This window comes from Microtus ochrogaster, chromosome 8, assembly GCF_000317375.1.
Source record: "Microtus ochrogaster isolate Prairie Vole_2 chromosome 8, MicOch1.0, whole genome shotgun sequence".
NCBI classification, from domain to species: domain Eukaryota; kingdom Metazoa; phylum Chordata; class Mammalia; order Rodentia; family Cricetidae; genus Microtus; species Microtus ochrogaster.
The window spans coordinates 6,307,240-6,313,815 of record NC_022015.1 but is presented as its reverse complement, the minus strand read 5'-3'; positions in this window follow the sequence as shown (position 1 = coordinate 6,313,815).

Here is a 6,576-nt window from a genome sequence, read left to right as displayed (position 1 = left end):
ATAAACGCTGCTGAACTAATCCAACATAGATATTTTGAAAATAACTTGACTTCAGAATTTGGATCTAAGGATGTGATACTTTGGAAAAGAGATTCTTCTTTTGTTTTTGCAGAGGATGAAACCCTGTGGATTGCTTCTATCCCAATATGGTATGGGTTAGATCAATATGTAAGAGCTAGCCAATAAGAGGCTGAAACTAATGGGCCAGGCAGTGTTTAAAAGAATACAGTTTCCATGTAATTCTTTCGGGTAAAGCTAGCCATGCGGGTGGCCGGGTGCCAAGGACGCAGCCCCACTGCTCCACCTACAAGAGGTCCAAAGCAGTTTCTTTATCAATTAATGACAATCACAGCATGCAGAGAGAAATCCCACATCATTAGACAAGTAGTCACTCGGGAAAGGGGCTCTAGGAAAAGAGTGAGAAAACCCAATGTATAAAAATCAGGAATTAATGGGGGCTGGAGAGATGGCTCAAAGGTTAAGAGCACTGACTGCTCTTCCAGAGGTCCTGAGTTCAATTCCCAGCAACCACATGGTGGCTCACAACCATCTGTAATGATACCTGGTGCCCTCTTCTGGCCTGCCTGTGTACATGCAGGCAGAACGCTGTATACATAATTAAGAAATAAATCTTTAAAAAAAAAATCAGGAATTAAGGGCTGGAGAGATGGCTCAGCGGTTAGGAGCATTGGCTGCTCTTCCAGAGGTCCTGAGTTCAATTCCCAGCAACCACATGGTGGCTCACAACCATCTGTGATGAGATCTGGCACCCTCTTCTGGTGTGTGGGCATACATGAAGGAAGAATGTTGTATACATAATAAATAACTCTTTTTAAAAAAATCAGGAATTTAAAATAAAAACATAGCTAAGTTCTGCCCCACATCTGAAAGAGGTGGAAAAGGGAAAAACTGCACCTTTCTGAACTAGGAAGGTGAACAAATTTAGAACTTCTTTACTGTTCAGCTTGTGTGGACTATACTTGATACAAAGGTTTTATAGGTTGCAAGATAGGGTAGGAACACCAAAGACTTATTTTGCTCTTCTTGTTCCACATGTCACTTTTGGCAAAAGAAGAAAGCTTCCTAGAGAAAGCTTTGACACCAATACTGAGGCTTGACAGAGGACTAAGAATCAGTGAAGAAAAGGAACCAAAGCCTGGATGTTAAATGTGCTATGCACTGCATCTCTAGATCAAGGTGAACTGCTAAAAACTATTCTATCATCATAGTCCTGTAATTAATTCCCAGATCCCTTTATCTTCTGCTCATCGTTTCCATGAAACACTCCTAGCCTTTCTCTAGTATCCCTTCATTCATCCACGCATCCATTCATTTTTCTCTTTACTGATCATAGTTAGGAAATAAATTAATAGTAAAAGGTATCTTTTCTGTGTATCTATTGGCCTTAAAATTTTTTCATACAATATATTTTGACCATATACTTTCCCCTCCCCTAGTTCCTCTTAAATGCTCCCTGCCTTTCTATACACTCAAATTTGTTATTTCTCTCAAAAAAAAAAACTCCACAAAACCTAAAAAAAAAATGAAAAAATACCAAAAAAAGCCAAAACAAAACAAAAGCACACAAAAAAATCAGAGACCATTTTGTGTTGGCCAACTACTCCTGAGCATGCTGACTGGTGTCCATGATGCTGGAAGGTACCATGCAAACTGACAGCAAAGGAAAGTAATCATTAATATCATTTAGCTATGACACCTGCGATCTAAAATAGGTACTGGCCTGCAAGATACACTAGTATAATAATGACACAAATGCTATGGAAGTAACCAACCACATTTTAAAATTGAATTTAAGGACCACTCCATGAGATGGAACCTATAGGTAACATTGCTAAAGTGGACAAGAACCGGAGACTAGGTAGGTCATGGACCTTGGTAGGTGTGGCAGCTGTTCACGATATAATCAGAAATAGACTTTGACCCATATACATAACACACATCCAATCCCATACGGGTCTGCCAGGTCCTCTAGCACAAGGTAACGCAGAAATTTATAGATTATTGATCAGAAATGTGCTAAAGGCCTCAAAATTTCATAAAAAATTATGTTCATAGCAAAGGTTTAAAAAAAGTGATTGGCTCTTTACAAAAAGGCCTTGAAGGAGCAAGTTCTCCTGTTTTGTCCCTTCTTCCATGTAAGGATATGGCAATTATCCCTTGCAAAGGGTATGCCGGCATTTTCTCTCCTGGAAGTAGCAGTGTCCTTCAGTAGACACTGAACTTGATGCACTGATCTTGAACTTCATAGTCTTCAGAATTAAGAGGAATAAATTTCTATTTTTTAGAAAACACATTGTGGGGTTTTAAAACAACACAAATGGACCAAGAGATTCACTGCGTGCATTCTAAAAGGGATCCTAACACTGCTTTGAGTAACATCCTTCAGGAGAACTGAATACTGAATTTCCCCACCCTAGCACTCTGTGGGGTGCAGAAATGCAATCGTAGTGATAACATAGTCAGGAAATTCTGACACTATTCTGGTCATCTACTGCTGCACAACAGGCTCTCCCACAGCCTAATGTTCAGAAACCTGTGATCTTGGCAGGGTGTTGGAGCATGTGCCTGTCCCATTAGCATCACCTGATGGTATATACAGTGAAGAGCTGTAGAATCACCCCCAAAGACTGCTCACTTTAACCTGCTGATGCTGGCTGCCGGTTGGGAGTTCATCCAGTGCTCTGTGTGCAGGCCTCTTCATACTGTTCCAGTCTCCTAGGGGCATGACTCCAAGGGCAAGAATTCTGAAAGACAGAGCAAGGCACAAGTTGTATCCCAACTGCAATCCTATAATAATTGAATTGATAAAAAAAAAAAAGGTCTATCCAGATTCAAATGGAGGAAACTTAAAGTCCTTCTCATTTCTTGATGTGCACCTGGTGAATGTCTCATAAAGCATGCTAGCCTAGCTGCTCCTGAAAAGCAGAGCCGAGCACACAAGACATCCTCAATTCTACAAGAATTGGCTGCTAACAGAATGATATTTTGTAGAGTTTCTATGAAACAAGGACATGCATGCTCTAGTGGTTTTCCTTTGATAAGGGTTTAAAAAATAAAGTTCTTTAGAACTACAGATTTGTTTTCTTTCTGGAGATGTCATCATCAGAATCGTGCCTGTGAAAACAAACAAAAAAAAAAACAATGAAAATTGTATGGTCACTAACATCACATCTTTGATGGTTGAGAAACTATTCTGTTTTCCCATTCATTTGCCATCTTCCCAGTACTTAATGCTGTATGTGTGTGTGTGTGTGTGTGTGTGTGTGAGAGAGAGAGAGAGAGAGAGAGAGACAGAGAGACAGAGAGACAGAGAGACAGAGAGACAGAGAGACAGAGACTGGGGATTGAATACAGGGTCTCACACGTGATAGGCAAGTGTTCTTCTAGCACTGAGACATACTGGCTGACCAGAATGAGGACTAGCTGTTTTTTTTCAATGTGAGGATGTGAGGTACGAAACGTCATTTTTGTGATTAAGCTGTACAGTTATAGAAAGGCAAACAAACCCTAAAAAACTGCATTCGCAGTGCAGCTAGGTTTTAAACTCAAGATCCTGAGAAATGTAATTTTATTTTATGCCTAGAGCTCTTGCTAGTAATTAAACTTCTTTCTGAAATATTGGATCAAGTGTTGTAGTAAGTCAACACTATTAATAGAAAAATCCTATATCATATCCTAATCCAAGTCAGCTGTCATTTTGTCCAGAAATCTGCGTTCTAGGGTCCTTCTTGAGGAGGATATGACTTATCATAGATTTGATATGGTTAAATGGTGTTATGCCCAGATCTGTGAAGTCACCCAAAAACCAACAAGAAGACTGAGTCGCGTATGTAAAAGCAAAGATCCTTTATTTTATACAAGTTTGCAAATTCGGTCTCTTTGTGTATCCAATGTATTGGAATAATCAGAAAGCCCCGAGCTCAATTAGAGCTGGGTTTTTATAGTAGTAAAGGTGGGGGTGAGGGAATTCTAAGACTCAGAACTCCTGATTGGCTGACATTTGTCTAGGGGTGTCCTGGTGAGTGTGCTGGCAGGTGATCCTATCTACAGCAGTTGGAACGTTAGGCATTTCCTTTGGATGGTCTGTTCTTAGGTGGTGCTGGAATAATCTCAGTTTGTGGTTCTTCCTGCAACCAGGTATTGCTGCAGGGTAAACTACTGAGACTCGGGCCTCTCTTAAGCTTATAGATGCCCGAGTATGCACTGGCAGGTGATAATGGTTGGAAGTAAAGAACTTCCTTTGGGCGGTCTGTTCTATTAAGTGTATCAGGCTGGCTGAGTCCTACAAATGGCAACGTGTTCACTGGTCTGTGTGGGAGAATGCTTGAACTGAGAAAACAACCAATGCTCCAGAAACAAACACATGTTATAGCTTTTTGTTCATTTCCAAATCCAGTGCTATAATCTTATAAAATAATACACCCATGAGATGCTGTATGGAGAATAAGCAGATAAAATGCGCCCCAGAAATCTTTCCAGTAGCTAAGAATAAACCACAGAAAGCACATTTTAGGAAGCTGACCTTGCTTGGCCTGTGAGATGAAGAAAAGGGTGTGTCCTAAAGTCCCTAAAACTTACTTTTCAGAACTGGCTCCATACCACAGTCACCTAGCTGCATGTTAAAGATGCAACGCTGATGCGGCGTATTAACCAGACTAGCTTAATATGAAACAGCAAAATTTAATGAAGGGATAGCTTACAACACCAGGGATCCATCGATGGGCAGGAGATACAAAAAGGACCTCCAGATTTATACGTAAACATTAGCCCGAGGCGAACATGCCCCCCATTGGGCTGGGCTTCCCCTACACAACACTCATACGTGACCCTAGAGAGTGAGACGCCATTGGTGTATCCGATGATTCTAGCCTCAACAAGCCTCCTTGGAAATGCAGAGGTTAAGGGAACAACTCGGAAATTTTCTAAAGAAAAAGACGCTAAGACAGAGTGTTTTCTTTCTTTAAGATGCATTGTCATCAGTTCATTTCTTCTGGCTTTCTTTCTTTCCCCTGCCTCCTTTTTGAATACTTACAAGGTATCCAAAGTGTCTGTTCTATACTAAATGCCAAGATTCTAGTGCATTCTTTCACATTTATCATAATAGATTATTGTAATACCTTTTGTGCTGACTCAGATGGAAGACAATTTTCATTGGAATTTAACAGTGACTTTAAAGTTCTAGAGTATGTATGTGCTTTTATGGGCCAATTGACTTTTTAGTACTTACGTTTCATATATACACATACATGTAATATACATATGACCCTTGATCAATACCAGTAACATTTTTTGAAACTTCTTCAGTAGTACAGAAATTAGTAACCTTTACACTCAGCTTCCTTTCTTCCAATGAAAGAAACAAAGTGACTTATCAGAAGAATGATTTCCCACAAGAATGGTCACTATTTGGCATCAGAATTTACCAGAACTTTCTGGAAGGCTTTTTACTCTTCTCTTCTTTAATCCTACAGTACTTTAAGGAAGTTCACTGCAGTTCTGTTAAGAATTTTTATACTGAGTGTCTTAGATTCTACAGTTTTCATGGGAAGTTCATTAATTCATTCAATAATTTTGAATACATGCAATATTCTAGATATCAGAAATAAAATAAGATAAATAAGGCAGACAGCATTCAAGCTTTAGTGGTATTTACAGTCTGATGGGAAAGAAAACAAATGAATATACAATCTAATACAGCAATTGTGAGGTTTTATACAACTAAAAGAGCCAGTATATGCATATACATGTGTGTATATATAGTCCATGTGTTTAAATGAGTCTGTATACATTTGTATGTATAGTTGCCTATATACAGATACAGTCTGGCACTTCTAATATGAAAATCTAAATCCCAAATGCTCACAATTCAAGTTTTTGAATGCTAAATTATTCCCACAAGTAAAAACTTATTCCATGAATCCTTAGATATGTGGAGTCCAGAATGCAGGCATATTAAGAATACTGTGTAAGATTACCTTCAGGCTGTGCATATAAAGTGTAAGTGAACCATAAACCAATTTTCTGTTTAAATTGGGGTCCCATGCCCCAGATTTCTGACTTCACATATGCAAATATTTCAATACTACATGAAATTTGAAACACTTCTGGGTGGTGGATATTCCATCTGCATATGAAAATTGTGATTGTCAATGTTGAAGATGAGCTTGATGAATCTGGAAACACCTAGGAGGCAAGCCTGTAGGCACACCTGTGAGGGATTATGCAGATAAATTTAGTCCTGGGGTTACCTTGAATAGGTTAGGGCAGAAGAGTCACCTGGGGAGGGCAGCACCATTCCCTGGGGTTAGGTCCTGGACTGGGTAAAAAGAAGCTCCTGCCTCCACTCCCAGGACTTCCCCACCATAGCGTATCCTCCTTTAAGTTGTTTTTGTCAGGGTGTTTTGTCAATCAACGGAGAAAGTACCTAAACCAAATGTAAAATTGTCATTATGTGAGCTGGGCAGTGGTGGCACACGCCTTTAATCCCAGCACTCGGGAGGCAGAGGCAGGCGGATCTCTGTGAGTTCGAGGCCAGCCTGGTCTACAAGAGCTAGT